The 8,712-nt window shown below is 34.8% G+C and overlaps 1 non-coding gene across 1 annotated transcript; it reads left to right on the forward strand.

The window, feature by feature from the left end:
* Nucleotides 1-8,185: 8,185 nt before the first annotated feature.
* Nucleotides 8,186-8,258, forward strand: TRNAK-CUU (transfer RNA lysine (anticodon CUU)). Its single transcript has one exon. It is a non-coding gene; the product is annotated as a tRNA-Lys (tRNA).
* The last annotated feature ends 454 nt before the right edge of the window (nt 8,259-8,712 follow it).

Raw genomic sequence — 8,712 nt, forward strand, 5'->3', positions numbered from 1 at the left:
GGAGCTTGTGCTCCGCAACGGGAGAGGCCACACAGTGAGAGGCCCTCGTACAGCAAAAAAAAAAAAGAATGGAGGACAGTCTCAGAGACCTCTGGGACAACATTAAGCACAACAGCATTCGAATTATTGGGGTCCCAGAAGAAGAAGAAAAATAAAAGGGGTCTGACAAAATATTTGAAGAGATTATAGTAGAAAAATTCCTGAACATGGGAAAGGAAATACTCAATCAAGTCCAAGAAGCACAAAGAGTCCCACACAAGATAAACTCAAGGAGAAACATGCCGACACACATATTAACCAAACTGACAAAAAATACACACAAAGAAAAATTATTAAAAACAGCAAAGGAAAAGCAACAAATAACATGCAAGGGAATCCCCATAAAGGTAGCAGCTGATTTTTCAGAACCAACTCTGCAGGCCTGAAGGGAGTGGCAGGATATATTTAAAGTGATGAAAGGGAAAAACTCACAACAAAGATTACTCTACCCAGCAAGGATCTCATTCAGGTATGACAGAGAAATCAAAAGCTTTACTCAACACTATTTAATCTGAAAAACGTTTCAGTACAAGCCAGCCTTTAAACTCCATGGGTTATGGGGGGTTTTCTGGATAAAAGGAAAAAATTCTATCCAGGAAAAGGCCTGTCTTTTCCTTCTCGCCCTTCATGATTGATCGTCTGAGAGCTTGAATGCCGCTGGGAACTTACCCCTTTCTATTGTCACTTCGTGATAGAAAGAAAATTAATGAAACTGTGTGAACTGATGGGACGCTGTCTGATTTTTAGTTTTCCACAGGCTTGAGGCAACATGGATAAGTGCGTGTCACCCTCAGGAATGTACCCACGGTGGCCTTCCCTGCTTGTGGGCAGTGTATCCTGATGACAGGTATGCGTACTTAAGGGTCTGCATCATAAAGCCTTAAAGAGAAACACACAGGAGAAAACTGTCAAACCTTGAACGTTGTTATTTATATTTTTTAAAATGAAAAAGATCATTGTTTGTGTGTTAACCACTTCCTTGATTCTGTTTTGTGGTGGACGTAGATGGTTACATTTGAGCTTTGTATTTTGTGAGAACCTTAATGAAATGAAGAATTCCAAAGACAGTCAAAAAAAAAAAAAAAAAAAAAAGCTTTACAAAAAAGTAAGAGAATTCAGCACCACCAAACCGGCTTTACAACAAATGCTAAAGGAATTTCTCTAGGCAGGAAATACAAGAGAAGGAAAAGACTTATAAAAACAAACTCAAAACAACTAAGAAAATGGTAATAGGAATATAAATATCAATAATTACCTTAAAGGAAAATGGATTAATTGCCCCAACCAAAAACTACAGGCTGGCTGATTGGATACAAAAACAAGACCCGTATATATCCTGTCCAAAAGAGAACCATTTCAGACTTAGGGGCACATACATATGAAGGTGAGGGGATGGAAAATGATATTCCATACAAATGGAACTCAAAGGAAAGCTAGAGTGACAATACTCATAACAGATATAAAAATAATTTAAAATGAAGACTGTAACAAGAGACAAGGAAGGACACTACAAAATGATCAGGGGATCAATCCAAGAAGAAGATATAACAGTTGTAAATATCTATGCACCCAACATAGGAGCACCTCAATACATAAGGCAAATGTTAACAGCCATAAAAGGGGAAATCAACAGTAACACAGTAATAGTAGGGAAATTTAACATCCCACTTATACCAATGGAGAGATTATCCAAACAGAAAATAAATAAGAAAATACAAGCTTTAAATGACACATTAGACCAGATGGACTTAATTGGTATTTATAAGACATTCCATCCAAAAACAACAGAGTACACTTTCATCTCAAGTGTTCATGGAATATTCTCCAGGATAGATCATATTTTGTGTCACACATCAAGCCTCAGTAAATTTAAGAAAATTGAAATCATATCAAGCATCTTTTACAACCACAACACTAAGAGACTAGATATCAATTACAGGGGAAAAAAGCTGTAAAAATTACAAACATATGGAGGCTAAACAATACACTACTAAACAAGCAAGAGATCATGAAGAAATCAAACAGGAAATCAAAAAAAATACCTAGAAAACAATGACAATGAAAACACGAGGACCCAAAACCTATGGGAAGCAGCAAAAGCGTTCTAAGAAGAAAGTTTATGGCAATACAATACTACCTCAAGAAACAAGAAACATCTCAAATAAACAACCTAACCTTGCACTGAAAGCAAACAAGAAGAAAAAAATACCCCTCAATGTTAGAAGAAGGAAAGAAATCATAAAGATCAGATCAGAAATAATGAAAAAGAAATGAAGGAAACAATACCACAGATCAATAAAACTAAAAGGTTGCTCTTTGAGAAGATAAACAAGATTGATTGAGCATTAGCCAGACTCATCAGGAAAAAAAGGGCAAAGACATAAATCAACAGAATTAGAAATGAAAAAGAAGAGGTAAAAACTGACACTGCAGAAATACAACAGATCATGAGAGATTACTACAAACAACTATATGCCAATAAAATGGACAACCTGGAAGAAATGGACAAATTCTTAGAAATACACAACATTCCGAGACTGAACCAGGAAGAAATAGAAAATAAGAGCAGAACAATCACAAGCACTGAAATTGAAACTATGATTAAAAATCTTCCAAAAAAGAAAAGCTCAGGGCCAGATGGCTTCGCAGGTGAATTCTATCAAGCATTTAGAGAATTGATAACACCTATCCCCCTCAAACTCTTCCAAAATGTAGCAGAGGGAGGAACACTCCCAAACTCATTCTATGAGCCCACTATCACCCTGATAGCAAAATAGGACAAAAATGTCACAAGAAAATAAAATTAGAGGCCAATGTCAGTGATGAATATAGATACAAAATCGTCAACTAAATATTAGCAAACAGACTCCAACAGTACATTAAAAGGATCATACACCATGATCAACTGAGGTTAATCCAAGTAATGCAAGTATTCATCAACATATGAAAATCAACCAATGTGATACACCATATTAACAAACTGAAGTATAAAACCTTATGATAATCTCAATAGATACAGAAAAAGCTTTCAACAAAATTCAACACCCATCTATGATAAAATAACTCTTTAGAAAGTGGGCATAGAGGGAACCTACATCAACATAATAAAAGCCATATATGACAAACCCACAGCCAACATCATTCTCAATGGTGAAAATATGAAAGCATTTCATCTAAGATCAGGAACAAGAAAAGAGTGCTCACTCTCACCACTATTATTCAACATAGTTTTGGAAGTTTTAGTCACAGTAATCAGAGAAGAAAAAGAAAAAAGGAATCCAGATTGGAAAAGGAGAAATAAATCTCTCACTGTTTGTAGATTACATGATACTATACATAGAAAACCCTAAAGATGTCACCAGAAAACTACTAGAGCTAATAAATGAATTTGGTAAAGTAGCATGATACATAATTAATGCACAGAAATCTCCTGCCTTCCTATACACTAACAACAAAACATCAGAAAGAGAAATCAAGGAAATACTCGCATTTACCACTGCAAGAGAAAGAATAAAATACCTAGGAATAAACTTACCTCAGGAGGCAAAAATCCTATATGAAGAAAATTTTAAGTCACTCATAAAAGAAATCAAAGACGGTACAAACAGATGGAAAGATATACCATGTTCTTGAAGTGGAAGAATAAACATTGTGAAAATGACTATACTACTCAAAGAAATCTACAGATTCAGTGCAATCCCTATCAAACTACCAATGGCATTTTTCACAGAACTAGAACAAAACATTTCACAATTTGTATAGAAACACAAAAGACCCTGAATAAACAAAACTGTCTTGAGAAAGAGAAATGGAGCTGGAAGAATCAGGCTCCCTGACTTCAGACTATACTACAAACCCACAGTAATCAAGAGAGTAAGGTACTGGCACAAAAACAGAAATGTATATCAGTGGAACAGGATAGAAAGCCCAGAGATAAACCCAGACATATATGGTCAGCTTATCTTTGGCAAAGGAGGCAAGAACATGCAATGGAGAAAAGAGAGCCTCTTCAATAAGTGGAGCTGGGAAAACCGGGTAGCTACTTGTAAAAGAATGAAATTAGAACACTCCCTAACACCATACACAAAAATAAACTAAGTATAGATTAAAGACCTAAATGTAAAGCCAGACACCATAAAACTCTTAGAGGAAAACGTAAGCGGAACACTCTGACATAAATCACAGCAAAATCTTTTTTGAGCCACCTCGTAGAGTAATGGTCCCAAGAATAAGCAAATGTGACCTAATGAAACTTAAAAGTTTTTGCACAGCAAAGGAAACCATAAACAAGACAAAAATATAACCCTCAGAATGGGAGAAAATATTTGCAAATGAAGCAACTGACAAAGGATAAATCTCCAAAATATACAAGCAGCTCACGCAGCTCAATATCAAAAACCCCACACACAAAACCCAATCCAAAACTGGGTGGAAGACCTAAATAGACAAAAAAAAAAATAGGCAAAGAAGATATACAGATTGCCAACAAACACATGAAAAGATGATTAACATCATTAATCTTTAGAGAAATGCAAATCAAAACCACAATGAGGTATCACCTCATACCAGTCAGGATGGCCATCATCAAAAAATCTACAAACAATAAATACTGGAGAGGGTGTGGAGAAAAGGGAACCCTCTTGCACTGTTGGTTGGAATATAAATTGATACAGCCACTATGGAGAACATTATGGAGGTTCCTTAGAAAACTAAAAATAGGGCTACCATATGACCCAGCCATTCCACTACTGGGCATATACACTGAGAAAACCATAATTCAAAAAATACATGTACCACAATGTTCATTGTAGCACTATTTACAATTTCCAGGACATGGAAGCAACCTAAAAGTCCATCGAGATTTGAATGGATGAAGAAGGTGTGGCACATATATACAATGGAATATTACTCAGCCATAAAAAGGAATGAAACTGAGTTATTTGTAGTGAGGGTGAAGGACCTAGTGTCTGTTATACAGAGTGAAGTAAGTCAGAAAGAGAAAAACAAATACCTTATGCTAATGCACATATATGGAATCTAAGAAAACGGTACTGATGAACTTAGTGGCAGGGCAGGAATAAAGGCTCAGATGTAGAGAACGGACTTGAGGATACAGTGGGTGAAGGGGAAGCTGGGACAAAGTGAGAGAGTAGCATTGACATATATACACTACCAAATGTACAATGGATGGTTAGTGGGAACCTGCTGCATAGCACAGGGTGATCAGCTCGATGCTTTGTGATGACGTAGATGGGTGGGATAGGGAGGATGGGAGGGAAGCTCAAGAAAGAGTGGATATGGTTATATATGTATAGTTATAGCTTATTCACTTTGTTGTACAACAGAAACTAGCAAGTTTGTAAACAATTATACTCCAATAAAGAAATTAAAAAAGATAAAACAGCACTGTACTGGCAAAAAAGTAAAGCAAAATAAAACCCCACATATATCGATGGAACTGAATAGAGAACCAAGAAATAAACCCACATGCCTCTGGTCAGTTAATCTATGGCAAAGGAGGCAAGAATACATAATGAAGAAAAGACAGTTGCTTCAATAAATGGTGCTTGGAAAACTGGACAGCGCCTGTAAAAGAATGCAATTAGAAATTCCTCACATCATATACAAAAATAAACTCACAATGGATTAACGACTGAAATGTATGACCTGAAACCAAAAAAAGTTCCTAGAAGAGCTCATAGGCAGGGCACTCTTTGACATAAATCATAGAAATATTTTTTGGTTCTGTATTTTAAGGCAAAAAAGATAAATAAATAAAAGGAAAATAAACAAAGTGGATCTAATTAAATTTAAAAGACTTTGCACAGCAAATGAAACCATCAAGATAATGAAAAGACAACTTACTGAATGGCGGGGGAGAAATATTTGTAAATGCTATGACCGATAAGGGGTCAATGTCCAAATTAAATAAACTACTGATACATCTCCATAGCAAAACAACAAACAATCCAATTAAAAATGAGCAGAACACCTGAATAGACATTTTTCCCAAAGAAGATGTAAAGATGGTTAACAGGCTCATTAAAAGATCCTCAACATCACTAAGCATTAAAGAAATGTAGATCAGAACAACAATGAGATATCCCCTCACATCTGTCAGAATGGCTAGTTTCAAAGTCTACAAATAACAAATATTGGTAAGCATGTGGAGAAAAGGGAACACTTGTACACCATTGGTGAGAATGTAAATTGGTGCAGCCACTATGGAGAACAGTATGGAAATTTCTCAAAAAACTAAAAATAGAACTATCATATGATCCAGAAGTTTCACTCCTGTCTATCATATGGTCCAGAAATTTCACTCCTGTGTATGGATTCAAAAGAAATGAAAACACTAATTCAAAAACATACATGCACCCCAAAGTTGATTTACAATTGGAAACATATGGAAGCAACACAATTTCCATCAGCAAATTAATGGATAAAGAAAATATGGTGTATATACACAATGGAATATTACTCAGCCATAAAGAACAATGAAATTCTGTCATTTGCATCAACATGGATGAATGTAGAGAATATTATGCTCAGTGTCATAAGTCAGATAGAGAAATACTGTATAATATCACTTACATATGTTATTTTAAAAATAATACAAACAAATGTATATAGAAAGCAAGAAACAGATTCACATTTATAGAAAACAAACTAGTTGTTAGCAGATGGGAGATGGAAAGGGGGATGGTCAAGTTAGGGATATGGGTTTAAGAGCTATAAACTACTATGTATAAAATAGGTAACTAACAAGGATATAGCACAGGGAATTATAGCCATTATCTTTTACTTACTTTTAATAGAGTATAATCTGTAAAAATACTGAATTGCTGTGCTGTGCACCCAAAACTAATATAATATTGCAAATCAATTATATTTCAATAAAAATATTTAAAAAGACAAAGACCAAAAAATGTAAATAAAAGCAATGTTGTAATTATTTTCATAGTTGGTGACTAAACTGGCTTTAGTGTCACTAAAGTGAATAAACTTTGGTTCTAGCAAGCAAGGAACTAGATTTTATGTCACTCAAGTTGAAATTTGAGAAATGGAAATTGGGACTTCCAACTTGTTTTCATCTTCTCTAAAAGTGCTTAAAGAATGAACTATCTGTCAAAAATCCCTCATGTGGTTAACAGATCAGGAGAGAAGTTTAAATATTTATATATTTAAAAAAATAACTAGCTGTGAAAAGCAGTATGTTATAAATCACAAATGAGCAACAGAGAAAATAAATTGCATCAGGATCCAGAAGAGGGATCAATCACATTTGGAATAAGCCAGATGCCTATTTTGATTCTGTGATAATGACGAAATTGTCTGTCATCTTTTAAACCAGATCTGGTCATTTCTTTTATTGGTGGTATGTACCATTTTCCTCAATGTTTGCTGAGCCAACAGATGCAAAACTAAAAAGGTGACACCATAGTAGAAAAAGCAACTGAAGATTTTGTTTTCTTCCCTAAAAATTAGAAGGAAAATATGATATCTCCTTTAAACTACTAAGATCATCACTTATACTAACAGGATATAAGAGCCATTATTATCTATGTGGAAGCTGAAAATTCAAAGTAAATATTGGTCAGTTCATATGTCTAAATACTACTCTGAATATTACTCTGAATGAGCCAAACAAGATGTAAAGTAGACTCAGATGTATCTGTGCATGGCTCTTTTTTCAATGACATTGGATACTGGTTCATCTTAGTTTAGCTTTCTTCTTCATTCTCCTATCTCACATAATGGAGAAGGCCATTCCATGGTCATCACAGCTAAAATAAAGACAATGGTGTTTTTGTATTATGAAAAATAATGCTTTGTGAATCAAGTTTGGTCTATGTCAGTGCTTCTCAAACTCTTTAGACTTAGTACAATTTTACACTTTTAAAAAATTATAGAATCCCAAAGAGCTTTTGTCTATGTGGGTTATATCTATCAGTATTCACCATATAACAGTTTAAAACTAACATATTAAATATTTATAAATTGTTTTACAAATTACAATTATATACCTATTATATATTAAATTAGAATGATGACATCATCAGACATCATGTATCTTTGGGAAAATTCCACTGTGCTTATGAGAGAATGAGAGTAAAAATGGCTATTAATAATGTCTTGGGGGACTTCCCTGGTGGTCCAGTGGTTAAGACTCTGCACTCTTAATCCAGGGCACCCAGGTTTGATCCCTGGTCAGGGAACTAGATCCTGCATGCCACAACTAAGAGCCCATATGCTGCTACTAAGAGCCTGCATGCCGCAACTAAAGGAACCCGCATGATGCAACTAAAAGATCCCACACGCGGCAACAAAGATCCTGCATGCCACAACTAAGACCCAGCACAGCCAAATAAATAAATAAATATTTAAAATAATAATAATGCTTGGTGTTATTATGAAAATAGTTCTGATCTCACAGTTCCCCTGAAAATGTTTTGGAGACTCCTAGGGGGTTCACAAATCATGCTTTGAGAACTAAAACATACTTTGGTCTAAATAATATTCCAAATCTTCTTGATTTTGCCTTTTGTCTTGAAGTTCCAGAACACAGACTTCATCTGTATATAAGGTTCATGCAAAATATCAAAGTAAATAGATGTCTTATAATTGAAAAACTTTGTTACTCTTTTATGTTCTTTCTTGACTAATCAACAG

This window comes from Neophocaena asiaeorientalis, unplaced genomic scaffold (genome assembly GCF_003031525.2).
Source record: "Neophocaena asiaeorientalis asiaeorientalis breed wild unplaced genomic scaffold, Neophocaena_asiaeorientalis_V1.1 scaffold431, whole genome shotgun sequence".
Taxonomy (NCBI): Eukaryota; Metazoa; Chordata; class Mammalia; order Artiodactyla; family Phocoenidae; genus Neophocaena; species Neophocaena asiaeorientalis.